The sequence below is a fragment of the Pantherophis guttatus genome, chromosome 1 (genome assembly GCF_059756535.1).
Source record: "Pantherophis guttatus breed Tessera chromosome 1, ASM5975653v1, whole genome shotgun sequence".
NCBI lineage: Eukaryota > Metazoa > Chordata > Lepidosauria > Squamata > Colubridae > Pantherophis > Pantherophis guttatus.
This window is the reverse complement of record NC_142063.1, coordinates 138,291,074-138,309,182: the sequence shown is the minus strand read 5'-3', so window position 1 is coordinate 138,309,182 and position 18,109 is coordinate 138,291,074. Positions and strand designations below refer to the sequence as shown.

The 18,109-nt window shown below is 40.9% G+C and overlaps 1 long non-coding RNA gene across 2 annotated transcripts in view; it reads right to left on the bottom strand.

Moving 5' to 3' along the window:
- The window catches only part of LOC132710782 (uncharacterized), a 128,633-nt gene that overhangs the window by 70,328 nt on the left and 40,196 nt on the right, over positions 1 to 18,109 (bottom strand). For both annotated transcript variants that reach the window (XR_015731117.1, XR_015731116.1), the window contains one exon: positions 9,472 to 9,581. This is a non-coding gene — a long non-coding RNA (uncharacterized LOC132710782). The remainder of the gene's footprint in view (positions 1 to 9,471; positions 9,582 to 18,109) is intronic.

Below are 18,109 nucleotides of genomic sequence, written 5' to 3'. Positions count from 1 at the left end.
ACAGGGTTACTGACACAGATGCCAATTTGGTAGGGCATATGGAACATTTACACTTGCCTTTTCATTCTTTCTTGCTACAGCTGGTGCTGATTTAGTATGTGAAATTTTACTAGCAGGAGTGCTAATCAAGGCAGAGATTCTGTGAGGATTTAGTCATTTATGTAAAGAGGAAACTATGGGGATCATTAAAAAGTAGGCGATTCTCTATGGGAGGAACATTATCATTATCAACCTCATTTTTAAACTAAAGAGGGAGAGAGAGAATGGCCTTGTAAGTATCGTTTGAAGAAGGAAAAACCCGAGTCTTCTGATGCTGGCAGATAATTACAGCCACGGCAGAAAGTTTGGAGGTGAAGGGAATTGTAGGCAGATTCTGACTTTGGGAAGTCGAGGGAAGGATTGGAGTGGTTTCTGGCAAGCGTTCCTTCTTTTTGCTGAAAATTTCTGAGGCAGGAAGGGGATGCCCAGCAGGTTCAGATAAAGACCAGTCATGTTCTCTTTTATGAAAGCTGCAGCCCTGTTCATTGAGGCCAGTGGGCTTATTCCCCAAGGAAATGCATGTGTTTAAATAAGAGAGCAGCATACAGACAGCAGCACTGATGCCTCTGCAGTGCTGTTAGCAGACCGGTTACAAGATGAGGCATACTTCTGTGTTGTTCAAAACTGAATACGAAATCCTTTCACCTCCTGAACCCCTGTTCTCAAACCAAATATGTCACTCAGCTTTATGTCCCTAATTTTTCCTAATCTCAAATAGAGGATTCTACTTCAAAAGAAGAAGAATTGGGGGGGGGGGGCATTCTGTCTGTCTACCTTCCCTCTTGGGATGTTTGATGTGAAACGTAAACATGACCGTACTGTATATTTTTGCAGAGTTGCTGACCGTCCTGTCATTGTTAAGAAAACAAAGCCAGGCTCAATGTCATAAATGAAGACAGCTTGGCGTTGCTCAGAAACCCCAGTTGGTTCTAGTTTAAGAGGCTGGATCGCAAAGACCTGAGCTTCAGGGAAACCCCAACTTTTATTATGGCAAAACCCCTAAAGAAGATATTACTAAGGTTGACGTACCCTTTCCTTGCTCCTTTCCTGGCAGAATTACTTTCAGCCTCGATGGGCATTGTATTGTGCTCAAACGGCAATCAAGATCACTGCTGTATGTTAAATGAGGTACACAGGTGGCTTAAGGAGGACCAGAGGGCTGAAAACAAGGCGGCATCTGGTGCCCGAGGTGACTAGCTGCATCCCTCAAAATGGTATCTTTGATTCCCCTACAGGACAGCTGCCAGCTGCCTCTGTGTCTACAATTATATTCAAGGATAAACTAGCTAGTGATTTGGGACCGAGAAAGATCCACACGGCTTCCCTGCTTAGGTTTCTGTACAATTTATGAACTGTGGAGAGGACTTGGGATGGTGAGAGGAACTCACTTGATGGCAGCAATGCTGGAAAATACACTCTCAACTGCCTGTCCCCAACAAATAAATAAAATCTTGGCCTTTAACGATATTGGAAGTAATTTTAGCATTGCGGGCACTCGGCTTCATAGCGAGGTTCTTGAGGAATTTGTAGATTTCCAAGCTTTGCCTAAGGAGCCTCCAATTCCTCAGAGAAGAGGAAAGAAACAATGCAATGAATGGAGGAACGATTAGAAGATTGTTTCAGTTAGCCAAGACAGGAGGAATTGGCTGGGAGAGGTGTCTTCTCCTGTTTTTTGTTTAACTCCACATAGCAGTAATGGTAAAATCAACTCTTATTACTGAATTAGCATGTGCACTTGTCAAACTAAAACAGTTGGACACCATTTGATAATATGAGATGTAATGATAAACTGCACTGACTTTTTGGCATAGATGTATGGGAAGTATACACCTATAGGACTTTAATATTTCTTTTGGCCAAAAAAAAAAAAAAAAAAAAAAGGTTGGCTTTTTTTCATGATAAGAGCTAAAGTCCACCACAGAGAAATAAATGGGACTTAGGTTTAAGGCTAGATTAAAGGACACCTTCTCTCCCCAGATAAGCCCCTAGAATCTAGGGCCTAGATAATGAGCCTCAGAGGAATTCTTAATCGCAATGGGAACAACCAGAAGAGAACTGTCTTTGTGTTATGCAGACTCATGTCTGTTTCTTCAGAAGTAGCCCCAGTGAGTTTAATAGGGGTGGGTTCTACTTACCTTTACTACCGATTTGCATTGTGCCCGTGCACGCGCTCTTCTGTCTATGCGCAGAAGCTTCTGCGTATGCGCGCATCACTTATATGATGTCAGTGGGCGGAGCCTCCCGCTGGTTTTACTACCAGTTCTATAGAACTGGTCTGAACCGGGGACAACCCACCATTGGCCTGTAAGCATTCTGTAATGCCTTCACCATTCCTCTCTAACAGATAAAAACTAGGAAATGATATCAATCAATAAAAGTTCTAAAAAGGTTCTGAATAAGTTAAAAGAAGCAGATCCTAGACAGTAAGTGTAAATCCTTCTTCCGATTTACATGTGTAAATGGTATCTCTCTGGTCGCGTTCTCACAGTATTCTTGGCCATAATATGCAAGTCATTTCCCACTGCACTCCTCTGGGATTTTTTTTTTTAAATATTGTCCAGGCTAACTTCTACCTCAGATATTTCCTGCTAATCTCCCATCCACATATTAACCAGACCCAATTCTACTTCGCTTCCAATGCCAGACAAGTTCAACCAGGTACTTTTACTATCTGAACCTGACCATTTACCTTCCTCCATTGTGAAAATTGACAATTTATTCCTGGACCTTGGTTGTAGAAACTATTCTTATAATGTATGTATTCTTTCAACTGCTTTGCATTTTTTGTTAATTGTAATTTATTTTTTTTCCCCATTATCTTACTATACCTCATCTCATTCAACTGTTGAGTGGAAGGGCACTTCAAAAATACATCAGTTAATCAAATAAAGGAATAAAGTAAATTTAGGGCAGCTTCATACATGCACACAAGAACCACTTTTTCCTCTGAGTCCTTAACTTGCATGAACATAGCCTGCAACTCTGTTTCTAACAACACCTGTTAGCCTATACTATCATACCTGTCCTATTAAACTGGTGATGCAAATGTTGCTTACATTTGTTTTGTTCTGAGATAACTTAGAGTGGTTAGCAGCATGGATGAAATCTATTCTTGCTTCACTTAAACATTATCCCACTTGAGTAGGTGAGTCAGGTTCTTAAGCATGTAGGTATTTTTAAATGATGATTAAGCCGGAGCTCTGCTATTTCTCTTTTCAAACTCTATCAGCGCAAATGCCTGATGAGTGAATTTTGAAATAGTGCAGAGTTCCTGGAGAACAGGGAAAGGCTTGGATAATGGGGAAGGAAGTGGTGAGAATTTTGGAGCCTGCCAGAAGAAGGAGAGCAGATGTGGGTGAGAAAACAAAACACCTTTTGTTGACAGTTATGCTCTAAGCAACGCGCCTTTGCACGCCAAATTAAAAGTATTGCTTTTGTGTACAGAATGAAAGGGGAGATAGAATCTGAGGAGAAATTAACTAAGAAAGGAAAACTTCTCTTTTCTAACGTGAAGTGCTTAGACTCTCAAACATTAGACGACAAACAAGACCTCCATGTTTAGAGACAATAGACCTTCAAATATTAATTGATGAATACCTTGCTTGTGGGTTTCTTTGAGAACATCTGACTGGTCACTGTAGGAAGCAGGATATGAGGACTGGAATGGAGGTCTGAGCCAGCATGACTTTTCTAAAGTTCTTCATTGTTGTCCTTACTGGTTCATTAGTTGTTTTCTTCGGTGATTTGAGTAAAGCTATCCCTAAAGCTTGAGTATTCTTTTTGTACCATCTACAAGAGGATGAGGTTGCAGTCAATGCTGTGTAAAAACTGTCTTGCAGTTTCTGAGACGTTTTCTTTCTTTATGAAGGAAGCTTGCCTGTTTCTTCTTTGTTCTCAAGATCCTTGCAATTGTTTTTCATTGGTTGCGCTTTTGAATGTACAACCCATGCAGTTTTCCTGGCTTCTGTATAGAAATCTGCTGTTGCCATCGTCCCTGAAGTGCAGATTTGAGAGTCTGGATAGTCTCACTTAGCTTTCATGTTAATACCATACTGGTAGTCCTCGGTTTATGCCCACAAATTGAGCCCAAAATTCCTGAGCTAAGTCAGACAGTGAGTTTTGCCCCATTTTACGACCTTTCTTGCCCCAGCTGTTAACTTAGTAACATGATTGTTAAGTGAATCTAGCTTCCCCATTGAAAGTCGCAAAAGGCGAGCACATGACTCCAGGACACCGCAACTGTCATAAATATGAACCAGTGGCCAAGTGTCGGAATTTTGATCATGCAGCCAAGAGGATGCTGCAATGGTCGTAAGTGTGAAAAAAGTGTCACAAGTCACTTTTTTTCAGGGCTGTTGTAACGGTTACTAAATGAATGGTTGTAAATTGAGGACTCCCCATATGTGTTATGGGAGTTGTCAGAAGGTATGACAGAATTACTCATTTCTTATCCACCTTTTTCCAGCACCTCCCTGGTTACCCCCAAGCAAAATTTCAGTTTGCTTGAAACTGAAATTAAAATTGGAAAACCAGAATGCCGACGAGAGGATTAGACCACAAGACACAAAGCATTCACACTCATGTGTTGGCCATGTCCATCCCAGTCTGACCATAAGAGCTTCATTAATATCCTCTTTTTAAAAAATTGAGAGCAAACTTAAAAGAATATAAAAATACAGAGGAATTCTTCAGCAAGGGAATCCTTGTCTTTATTGCTGCAAATCCACAGAAACTACAGAGGCAGGGTTGTTAAGGCAGATGCAATACTATATGTAGTTAGCAGACTATGTTTAGTTTCAATCAGAATAGAGCTGGAAGGGACCTTGGAGGTCTTCTATTCCACCCCCCCTGCTCGAGCAAGAGACCCTATACCATTTCCGATAGGTGGTTGTCCAATTTTTTCTTAAAAACCTCCAGTGATGAAGCACCTACAACTTCTGAAAGCAAGCTGTTCCACTGGTTAATTGTTCTCACTGTTAAGAAGTTTCTCCTTAATTCCAGGTTGCTTCTCTCCTTGGTTAGTTTCCACCCATTGTTTCTTGCCTTGCCTTCTGGTGCTTTGGAAAACAAGTTGATCCCCTCTTCTTTGTGGCAGCCCCTCAAATACTGGAATACTGCTATCATGTTCCACCTAGTCCTTCTTTTCTCTAGACTGGCCATACCCAATTCCTCCAACTGTTCTTCATATGTTTTTGTCTCCAGGCGTTTAATCATCTCAGTTGCTCTTCTTTGCACTTTTTCCAAAGTCTCAACATTTTTTGTAATGGGGTGACCAAAACTGGATGCTGTATTCCAGGTGTAGCCTTACTAAGGCTTTATAAAGTGGTACTAATACTTCACATGATTTTGATTCTATGCCTCTTTTATACAACCAAGGATTTTATTAGCTTTTTTTGGCTGCTGCCGCACATGGCTGGCTCATGTTTAAGTGATCGTCCACTAAGATTCCAAACTCAAAACAGAAACTCTCATACTGTTTTTGAGCCAGGTTTCACCTACTCTGTACTTGTGCCTTTGGTTTTTCCTGCCTAAGTGTAAAACCTTGCTTTTCTTCACATTAAATTACATTTTGTTGGATAGGGCCCATTGTTCAAGTCTGTCAAGATCTTTTTGGATCTTGAGCGTGTCTTCTGGCATTGGTTTAGCTCAACGCAACCTTCCTCAACAGCTGTCCATTTTGGTTGGAAATTCTGGGTATTGTAGTCTAAGTCCAGTGGTGGGATTCAAATTTTTTACTACCAGTTCTGTGAGCATGGCTTGGTGGGTGTGGTGTGGCTTGGTAGGCATGGCTTGGTGGGCATGGCAGGGGAAGGATTAGGGGTGAAATGCTCCCGGTTCGGACCGGATAGCCCGATCCAGTAGCGATGGAATCGGGTGGTTCGGAGAACTAGTAGCAAAAATTCCTGCCCCTCCTCATGCCCAGCTGAGCCTCACAATCATCAGGTTTTTTTTTCTTTTCTTTTAAAAGCATTTTTTCTACAACCTCTTCGGCCGAAAAAATGCTTTTAAAAGTAAAAAAAAAAAGCCTCTGATGATCGTGCGGCTCATCTGGGATCGTCAAAGGCTTTTAAAAGAAAAAAAGCCTCTGCTGATCAGGCAACTCAGCTTGGATCATCAGAGGCATTTAAAAGAAAAAAATCCTTTTTTCTTTTAAATGCCTCTGACGATCCAAGCTGAGTTGCCTGATCGGCAGAGACATTTAAAAGAAAAAAACCTCTGACGATCAGGCAACTCAGCTGGGATCATCAGAGCCTTTTGAAAGCATTTTTTTACAACTTCTTCGCCGAAGAGGTTGTAGAAAAAATGGTTTTAAAAGTAAAAAAAAAAAATTGGCCACACCCACCCAGTCACATTCCCCCCCACTAAGCCACGCCCACAGAACCGGTAGTAACAAATTTTAGATTTCACCATTGGGAAGGATAATGTAAAATCTCCATTCCCTCCCTACTCCAGGGGAAGGTTACTGCAAAATCCCCATTTCCTCCCAAAATCCCAATTTCCTCCCAATTAGCTTGGACTCGGGAGGCAGAGAATAGATGGGGGCGGGGCCAGTCAGAGATGGTATTTACCGGTTCTCTGAACTACTCAAAATTTCCACTACCAGTTCTCCAGAACTGGTCAGAACCTGCTGAATACCATCCCTGAAGTGCAGGCAGGTCATAGTTTGAGATTCTTTTGACATCTAAAATTCATCAAAACTTAGGTTAGGTGGCCATTTTTCAGCATGCCCATCAAGTGAAGTGTCAAGCAACAGGTATCCTTCAAGGATCACTTCTCCTGCTCACTCTTTTCCATTCATAGTGAAATACTTGAAGGGTAGCCAGATTTTCAGATATCTATCCTGAAAAGTATCATCCAGGCAGAATAGCTAGTTTGGGGATGTGAAGATTGTGTGAAAGTAATCTTTCAAGCCTTGCAATTTTTCTGTGCCCATCCTTGGCTAAGTGTCATCAAGGAAACTCTAATGCTGGGGTCTCCAATCTTGGCAACTTTAAGACTTGTGGACTTCAACTCCCAGAATTCCTCAGCCAGCTTTGCTGGGAGTTGAAGTCCACAAGTCTTAAAGTTGCCAAGATTGGAGACCCCTGCTCTAATGTTTTGAATTGACTGCTGCTGACCGACCCATCCTTATCCGCTTGACTCATAACATGAAGCAGAAGAACGCCAGCCAATCCCTCGGACAGAACATGCATTTGCACTGGAGTTAATTTAATTTAATTTGGGAGTTAAATTCTCCTTGAATTTTACTTCAATATGTCTAATAACAGGCGTAATCCTTTTATTCCATTTGCCCACAACGGAAATTCTAAACAATTCATCTCTAGACCGGGACGTCGTGTTTGTTTAGTTCATTGCTTTTGTTCTTAAAAAAAAAAATAGTTTGCTTTGATCCACATTTTACTACCAGAATTTAAAGACTGAATTTAAAACGATTCCCATTATTCTATTTTTGTTCCGTCTCTCTTTCTTCTGAGACAAAGTTGTCAGGTTTTTTAACTCCTTGAATTCAGTTTGATTATTCAGACATCCTTCTAACAGTTTGTGGGCCCTGACACATTGTTGATACATCTACTGATTTAATCCAAGAAGAAAAATAGACCAGAGTCTAGAAAGGACTCTGTATGAACACAGCAAGCAGCTCAGACTGCGGCTGGAAAAGCTGAATAATGGAAATAGTTAACAGTAGAAAATCAGTATGCCTAAATGCATATGAGCTGATGTTCACACAGGAATTATTCACACAGGGCCTGATAAGACCCCTAACCTATCCTCCCACAAAAAAGAGATGGTAGAGAGCCTGGATGACGTGGCTATTGTTTGAACACAAGAAGAAAATAACCATAACAGGGGCCCCCAAATTCAACCAAAACTTGAAAATGTTCAGTTTGATCATCTCCCAGCAGGGCCTGAAGAGCAGGACAAAAGAAGAGGTGGGCAGGGGGGGCATCTTCTACTATGGGGAATATTTCTCAGAATCTGTCTAGAGTGCACCAGTCATAGCTTAACTCCAAGTCTTCTTTTGAATGTACAACCCATGCAGTTTTTTTGTCAACCCTGGAGCCATTTCCTGCCTTCTGTACCAGAAATAAGCTGCTGTTGCCATCATCCTGGAGTTGCAAATTTGAGAGTCTCGCATCCAAGCTCTAGCCTCTGCTTAACTTTCATGTTAATACCATACAGGCAGTCCTCGACGTACGACCACAATTGAGCCCAGCATTTCTTTTGCTAAACAAGACAGTTGTTAAGTGAGTATTGCCCCTTTTACGACCTTTCTTGCCACAGGTGTTAAGTGAATCACTGTAATAGTTACCATATTTTTCGGAATATAAGACGCACCAGAGAATAAGATGCATCTACCTTTTTTGGTGAGGAAAAGAAGAAAAAGAAATCTCCTTCTGCATCTGAGCAATTTTGCCTCGTTGCAGCAAACAGCAAACAGCCTGCTTTACTTTCATTTTCGTTTTCAGCATAGCTTGATTAGCGCAAGGAAAAAAAATCTGTTCCAGCAATCTACCTCTTTGCAGCAAGCAGCAGAGCCCTGCACAAAACAGCTGAGAGCAAATCAGCTGAGAATCAGGAGGCCGATCCAATCAACTTGTGCTAATTAGGCTGTGCTGAAGCTGAAAGGAGCTGTTTTTTCTTGCTGTTTGCTTGCAAGGAGGTAACTGCTGCAAGGCAAAGGCCAAAGGGTGGGGGCCAGTGGGTGGGCGGGGCTACATTCGGTGTATAAGACACATCTCAATTTTCACCCCCTTTTAGTGGGGAAAAAGGTGCGTCTTATACTCCGAAAAATATGGTAAGTTAGTAACACGGTTGTTAAGGGAATCTGGCTTCCCCATTGACTTGGCTTGTCAGAAGATCACAAAAGGTGATCACATGAACCCCAGGACACTGCAACCATCATAAATACAAGATAGTTGCCAAATGTCTGAATTTTGATCACGTGACCATGGGGATGCTGTAACGTTGAACAGTAATGAAATGAATGGTTGCAAGGCCAGGACTACCTGTATGTAGTTCCTAGAACACTACAGATCCTTGAATTTCAGACAAAGCTGTTGTTACAATTTCCCTCTGTCTTCAAAGGTCCTCTTTTAATTCCAACATTGTATTCTTAGACACAGAAAACCCAGGCTTTCTGAAATCGCTCATGTGTACCTTAAACACTGGGGGGGGGGTAGGGGGGTGAAGGAGGGAAGAGGTGAAAGTGAAAGAAACACATATTGAAATCCTGCCATGGATCACATCTGCCTTTCTTTACACCTCGAAGAGTGAAGTCAAACAGCAAGGTGGTGAAACAGAGTGAACCTATCAATTAACGTTGTGAGGGCCACCTTCTTTCTTTCTGACAATAACTAGGTGCCCTGGAGGTTGGGGGAAAAGCTGTGGGGTGAGGTGGGGTGGGGAGGGAAACTCACACAATCTACTTACTGGTTGTCTAGCTGGCAAAAGCAGACTGTAACACCTGTGCAATAGATATATGCAGCTGTACCGTCCCAGCTGTTGGTCCATCTGTAGAATGGCATTGCAGAGATGCCTGTCTGAAAAGGTAGGAAGGAGAACAGATTTATGAAGCACAGGGTTGAGAGGTCTGGTTTTTCTCCTCTTCGTCATTATTCTTCCTTTTGTACGTTGGGCCCCTATTAACCTTTCCAGGTTGGGGAGGATGGGAACGGTAGTCTCATATATCTGGGAAAGGCTGCCATAGGAAATCACTGCCAAGGTAGATGATTAACAAGGTAAGATAAAGAAAAAAAAAGAAATGTTGTTTTTAATCTCCCAGATACGGTGTGGCATTCTTGTGCTTTTCATGCTGCCTCTTCATAAAATTATCTCTATTTTTTGGTTATTTTATTTAAAAACACGCACGCACACACACACACACACACACACACACACACGAAAGTCCTTGATATGGTTCATGACTCCACATCTCTGTTCTGCATGGGATACATCGGTGGTATAAGTTTCTGCAAACAGCTTCTATTATTGTTTGAATCCATGAAACAACAAAGACGATAATTATAGTCTGAAGATGCTATTGCGTTTCAAATAAACCTATAGTGGAGGCATAACAAAAGCAAAGCCTTTAGTTTTCCTACCACTTCTACCCTGCTTAAAGACATCCCAATTATGCTGTGCATTTCAGAAGAAGAAAGTCTATCCTTAAACAGAAACAGTTTTTCAGAAGCCTCTTAGAAGTCTCCCTAAAAGAAAAAGAAAAGAAAAACAATTCTTCTGTGAATAAAAATGCCAAAGAAAAAAAAGGAATCTGGCTTTGTGAAATAGGTAATTTTTGTATTTGGGATGATGGGGAGGGAGAAATAGACATGATGAGGAGGATAAATGTATGTCATTTAAAACCTCTTATGTACATCTGCGGCTTGTCAACTTGTGATCTTCTGATCCTTGAATATTTGGCAACCCTGTGATTTGCGATAATGGAATTACTAGAAAAAGTTTATCAACAAAGGCATAATATTATAAATAGGAATTGCAAGGCTTCAGATGTTTTAGAGAGGAATAGATGGAACGATAGTGGGGTGAAGGAAGGGAGGGAAGGGAAGGGAATGCTGCAGACTTTTTGCATAGGTCTTTACGTCTATGAACGACATATAAATTTCATGAGTCAGATATTAAGCTTTCAGTGAGATCAGCGGATATATATGTAGGTAAAAAGGTAAACGTATGTGCTAGTTGTTCCGGACTCTAGGGGGCGGTGCTCATCTCTGTTTCAAAGCTGAAGAGCCAGCACTGTCCGAAGACGTCTCCGTGGCCATATGGCTGGCATGACTAAATGCCAAAGGCGCACGGAACGCTGTTACCTTCTCACCAAAGGTGGTCCCTATTTTTCTACTTGCATTTTTTACGTTCTTTCGAACTGCTAGGTTGGCAGAAGCTGGGACAAGTAACGGGAGCTCACCCTGTTACACGGCGCTAGGGATTCGAACCATTGAATTTAGCAATCAAAATGTTGAGCTCAATTGTGGTCATAAATTGAGGATTACCTGTACCATTGAACAAGAGACTGCTGAACTTGCATACAGCAAGAAGTTTCAGTCCATCTCTGAAAGTCTCAGCAAACACTATGGTTAAAAAAAAAATCATGTTGTAATGATAAAGTTCTTGTAATCTGTCTCCCTTGTAACTGCACCTATATAACCACCTTCTGTTCCTACCCTCATCTTTTTTTAAAAAAATAAATTGCTACTGAAAGTTTTACAAACAGCTTAAAAACTAATAAAAAGAAGAGATAAAAGAAGAAAAGACAAAAGCACGGAAAGAAGAAAAAAAAATTAGAAAGAAGAAGCTCCCAAATATAAGCAAATATAAATACAATTACAAAGTTATCTTTTACTCTAGGATTACAGAAGAAAGATCACTCTTTTCTATTCATTTTTTTTCTAATGATCAAAGCCACAAATTATAAGTGCATTTTTTTCCATTTTACGCAAAAAGACTATAAGAATATTCCATTAAAAAAATAAATGTAGATATCATTTGTTCTCTCTGCAATGAAATTAATTTAGCCATCTCTGCAATCTCATCATCTTCACCAACCACTTGTCCACTGTGGGCATTATCAAATTTTCCCATCCTACCTAGTTTAAATCTTACATCAGTCAAAGCATTCTATATGTCAATTGAAGTAAGCTGCACTTCACAAAAGTTAACACTTCTTTAATAATTTATCTATTTATCTATTTACTAAACGGCCCCCCTGCTGTGGTGCAAGGGGCTGACTAGGCCATGCCCACAATGACCACACCCACCCAGCAACCGGGCAGAGAACCCGTTGCTAAAATTTTTGAAGCCCACCCCGTCGCCATCCCACTCTGGGTTCCCTAGGCCCACTGGCAGAACTACGTTTTCAGGGCTTTTCGAAAGAGTATTAGAGTGGGGGGTGCAGTCTAATTTCCAGAGGGATGATGTTCCAAAGGGAGGGAGCCACCATGGAGAAGGCACTTCTTCTGGGTCCTGCCAGATGTATCTCCTTAGGAGACAGGACCCACAACATTCCTTGCCTCCCTGCTTTAGTGAGTCAGGTAGATGTGACCAGCAAGAAACGGTCCCTCAGATAACCTGGTCCCAAGCCATGAAAGGTTTTAAAGGTGACAACTAGCACCTTGACTTGCACCCAGAAGCAAATTGGCAAACAATGGAGCTCCTGCAGCTGAGGTGACACATGCACACACCAAGGTCTGTACAAAGCCATGTGGGCTGCTATATTTTGTACCAACTGGAGCTTCTAGATGCTTTTCAAGGACTGCCCAATGTAGAGCATGTTGCAATAGTCAAGACGGGAGGTGACTTGGGCATGAGTGATCATGAGTAGGGATTACTGGTCCAGGAAAGGGCGTAAATGGCACACAAACCACAGGCCCTCCTGACCACGACTGCCACCTGCTCTTTGAGCAGGAGTCCAGGAGAACTGCCAGGATACACATTGGGTCTGTTTGGGGGCAGTGCCACCCCATCCAAGAACAAAGGTGGCAATTCTCCATGGACCAAAGAACCCCAAACCCAGAGCAACTCAGTCTTGCCAGGGTTCAGTTTCAACCTGTTGCTCCCCATCCAGCCCCCAACAGCCTCCAGGCACTATGAGAGGGAGGTCATGGCATCATTTAACTCACCATGGGCTGAAATGTCTGGAGACTATCTTCTGATAAGAAAAAGTTTCTTATCGTCAATTGATACCTGGTTATCTAACTTCAAATAAGCTGAGTGGATGATTTACTGTGCAAGGAGGGGTTACTCTTATCTTGTCCAACCAACTTTCCTCTTTTATTTTTCTTTGTTATATTAAACTATAAAGAGGACTGTAAGATGGGTCTCGAGGGTCTCCTTTTCATAAGGAGATCCCACTTAATTAGGGCACCCTAATAAACCACTTTTAAATGATCTTCCAACTCGGTTGCTTATTGGGAAGGTAAACTGAGGCAGAGCCTAGGACCAGATTTGGCTATCAGTATCATCAGCATATTGATAATATCTCAGTCCATGGTGATGGATGATCTCCCCCAATAGCTTCATGTAGATGTTGAATAGGAGCGGAAAGAGTATTGATCCCTGCAGGACCCCACAAAGAAGTTGGCGAGGGCTGGATCTCTTGCCTCCTATTAACACCAACTGAGAGTAGTCACAGAGGAAGGAAGTGAACCAGGATAGCACAAAGCCTCCTCCCCACACGCCAAACTCCTGAAGCCGCTCCAGAAGGATATCATGGTTGGAAATTTTGGGGGGGAAAAATGCTTGCTTTTTAAACAACCCTAAGGAAGAGAACAGCCTCCAAAACTCAATGGAACAATGAGATAATCAACCAAAGAGTAATAGTCGTTTTGATTTTGTAACATTTTCTCTAGCGCAATGACTTTTGCATTTGAGTACATGCAGTACTAGGGAGATAAGTAAAGCAAGATTTATACTTGACCCTGATTCAAGGATTTTGCAAGGATTTACATTCACTTTTAAGCACTTCAGCTTCTGCATCTGCAACATAGATTTGAAATCAAACAACCTCTGTGGGCACAAAATACTTAATCAGATATCAGGAATTTTTAATCTGCAATAATTCTGTGTAGATAAAGCACTCTTACTGAGAATTGAAAGCACCCTGACAAAAAGGTTCTTCTTTTATGATAGGGAGAGAAGCAATTGTCTATCAGATGGTCACACAATTTGGGAATTGTGGCTCACCAAAATCAGAGAAGGGTAGTACCTTTCTCCACTTTTCAAAATATGTATAATCTTTACCAAGGTTAATATATGTGCGAGGGGATCCTTTACCTTATACATGCATAGGAAAGGATCCCATCTTCCCATTGCTGTTTATACTCAAAAATACTCATGTCTACCCATTACATAATGCTACCAAAGTAGCAAAATGACACGTTTGTCACAAATAGCATCTTACATCATGTAGTGATCTTCTGTGACATTAGGTTTGCAGTTTGCAAAATTACCATGTCCCACATCTCGTAAAATCTGAATGTCCTAGTCACCTATCAAAGTTGGATAGTAGAAGACTTATACCAGGCAGTAAGATGTACTTTTTTTTTTTTTTTTGCACAGTTCAAAAGTTATGTACCAATATTGCTAGTTAGGATGTTATGAAATACACTACAGCAAATGGCTTCGATACAGATTTAGATCTTCTCACAATGGGTGAGTTTTATCAGTGACATGCAAAAACTGAGGCTGTGCACCCCTTAAAAGTAATTTTTGGGGAAGCCAGATCATTGTGTTTTAGTGGGTTTCCCAGCGGCATCAATGTGGCATTTGATGTAATCCGTCAAGATTTGGCCTGAGTTTTCCACAGCTGTGCTCAAGTCATCTCCTTCCCTTTCTTCTCTGTGTCAGATGTATGATTGCCAAGGAAGATACATAGCTCCCACAGTGGTAGATGAGATTCATAATGATGATAAAAAACAAATCCGTTTCAACTCACACGCTAAATATCCAGCTAGTCGTGGGATCTGATTTCTAATCAAAGCAAATTCAAGCAATGGCAGCAAATGATTTGTGTGTGTGAGTGTGTGTGTGTGTGTGTGTGTGTGTGTGTGTGTGTGTCTGTGTGTCTGTGTGTCTGTGTGTGTGTATTAACAATGACTATAGTGGGTGGCCAGTTTCCCAGTTCAACAAACACATTTTACTTGAAGGCATTATCAGCTGATCTGCTGGTGGAACTTGCTTCCTGTGGCTCTCATCAGTGGATTAAACTGAACACATTACTCAGGATCCTGAACTCCGAGTTGAACTTCAATTTTGGTTCTCCCACAAGAGCATCAGCTCTCCTTCTCTCCTATCCCCATTATTGCTAACTCAGTTGCTACTTCTAAACTTTTTTTTTTTTAGAAACAGTTATTTTAGTCCTTTCAACTTTAGAAAAGTTAAAGTATTGAGCAGTTGCTCTTAGAGGATGCTTTTATTAGACTCAAAGGTTTGCTTGTCCTTCTCAAGAGTGGGACCTAGATATTGATAAAACCACAGATAACGTAGCTGTTAGCCTTTTTCTGGTGCTGGTGGTGGAGTTGAGAACATTTAAAACCAATACTCGTCACTCAGATAATTATGTCTACTTTATACTGTAGAAGTGCATCTTTTGAACAACTAACAAAATGACAGCATAGGCATATGAAGAGCAGAAAGTCTGAACCAACACTTGAGAAATCATTGAGACAGATCATTGTCTGGCAATTGTCAAAGATCAGGGATTTGACAGAATGGGGGGCATGTTTTACAAAAAGTGAAGAGGGATCCTTTTTGTTCCTTCTATTCTACTTGGAAGGATTTTTGGCTAACAACAGAGCACCCTCCTCTGGCAGCTTGCCCTCAATGAGATTTAGAGACAGGAAGCCTCTTTGGCAATTAATTCTTTGCAATTTGACCCAGCAGCTTTGTTTGAATGGACCAGTGTCACATACTTAGTAATGCCTAATCACGGTGCATAGGAGGAAAGATTTGCATCTAGCTTTAAGGGCATTGAGTTCTATAAACACTATTCAGGTAGCATCCTTGAGCTTAAAATGTTTGGTTGCAACAGTGTTTGCAGTCAACACTTCTAACCACGGTAGAAGTGAAACCAAGAATATCATAAACTCTGTGGTATTGTGTTGTCTCTTTCCATGTCAGCATCCTATAGTGAGATTAGGGCCTCAGAAGAATCTCCCTCTCCGTCAACTGAAAACAAGACCGGGCCAAGTTTCCACAAACCTCCCCATCGCTGACCATCCATTTAATTCTGTCTCTTTGTGGGGGAATTACTTATCGACTGTTAAAAAAGAGAACCAATTTGGTCTAGTGGTTAAGGTATCAGACTAGAAATTGGTAATCCATGAATTCAAATCCTGGCCAATCTTGGGCCAGTCACACTCTCTCAGCCCAATCTCCATCTCACAGGGTTGTTGTTGCAGGGAAAATAGAGGGAGGAAGGAGAATTGGGTATGGTTTGCTGCCTTGAGTTATTTATAAAAATAATAAAAGCAGAATAAAATAAAATAAAATAAAATAAAATAAAATAAAATAATAAAATATATTTCTTAGCCTGTAAAATAGAGAAGAGTAAGGCTAATGCCCCAAATTAGCCAAAAACTTAATAGGAAAAATATTTAACTCACATTTACCTTGGAGTGTTGGGACCACAATAATAATCAAACTGCGGGGAAGAGTATGCGAAATAGCCAAATACAAGCTAAACTGGAGTTATCAACTGGAGTCATCAACATCTGGGAGTTTAAGGGTTGTTTATCCTTGTTTGCAGATGCATTTTATTGAATAATATTCAATATTCTTTGCTAATATACAGCCTTTTCCTACTGAAAGATATTAAGCATTCTGGAAAACTATATAAATTAATAAAAAAATGGAGGGTTTTTTTGTCCTAATTTATCCTCCTTTGCCTCAGAGGAAAAGGCAAAGAATTACACATCACATAGTAATCTGGACTTAGTCTTAAGATATCACCAGCCACTGCTGCCTGATTTTAAGTTTATTGTCATTACTATGAAGGGTAGAAATCTGTACCTTATAATCAAATAAATTTCTCAGTGTTCCAAGTCTGGTTTTGGCATTGTGCAACTGAAGAATCAAGAAAGATACATATTTATAGTAATGCTGTCAGCAGAATAAAATTTGGATCATGACAGGAAGCAAACACAATTTATAACTTGTAAAAGCAGGAAATTCAAAGATAAGAGGAGACTATGTTGAAAAGTTATTAGTAGAGTGCTGCCAGAATGTAGTTTCTTCTATGGTTGGGAAACAAGTACAAAATAAAGTCATAGAAATATGCAGATAAGAAAACTTGGACACGTTAAACGTTTAATAGAGGTTCAGCGTTTTTATGTAGCACCTCCAGCAGTAGAAAAGGAAAGTTAAAATAAGCTTATTTCATTTTTATGACATTGTAGATAGATGCAAACTTGGCACATTTAATGGACAATAGTAAACTACAAGTGGTGCCCAACAACTGCAAATATACAATGGCAAATAAACAAATGTCTATTATTCTTTTTAAAAAAAACATTCGTGAGAACTTCATTTCTTTGCCAGTTCTAAGCACAAAGGAATTGAGATAATAACACATGCAGGCATGTTTCACATTTGATTTCTTTCTTTTTAATAACTGGGAGAGCCCCCAAACTCCCATACCTGGCAAATTTTTACAGCCTTTCTTTAAAAAGTTTGAAGAAAGATACTATGAGTGTTTTCATTCAAGTAATCCTAAATATCTATGGAGCGTCTCAGTCATCCAACTCATGGTTGTCCCACGGATGTTTTTTCAAGAGGCAACTGGACTTTCTGAAAGTGCAGCTGTCTCTTGAAAAAGCACCTTTGGGATAATCCTAAATGAATAGAAGTAACATGGTGTGCTTAATTTGCTTAGCTTACTTCAGATTAGGGATGTCTATAATAGGGTTCCTCCATAACATGGGTGTCAAACTCAATTTCATTGAGGGTTGCATCAGTGTTTGACCTTGGGGGCTGGCTGGGCATGGCTGGGGTAGGCGTGGTCTGGATGGGCGTGGCCATCTTGACGTCACTTGTGTTGGGGGCACCTGTGGTGGCCCGGGCGGAGCTGGGTGGATCCTCCTGCAGCCTTCTGTCAGTGAAAATGGAGCTCGGGAGGGCTGTGTGTGGCTGCAGGAGGCTGTCACAGCTGAAAACAGAGCCAAGGAGGGCTGTGCGTGGCCCTCCCAAACTCTGTTTTCACTGGCAGAGGCACCACGGGTCAGTCTTTTGCTATTTCCAGGGCCAGATCTAAGCACTCCTTGACTTTGACATCCCTGCTCCATACTATCAGAGACACTGGAGATCATGGGGGTTGGAATTGCAGTTTTAATGATGGGCAGTATCTCTCCTTCTATAGAAGGAGAGATAATAAAGAAAATTTTAGAATGTGCAGAAATGAACAGATTAACATTAAGAATAAAAGTTAAAGAGGAATTGGTGTACTTCAAGACATGGGGACGTTTTTATGATTGGCTAGAAAAGGAATATGAATAAAATAAATGAGAGAAAAGACAAAAAAAATTAGAAATCCAGATGACACCTGAGTAAATGGAAAAAG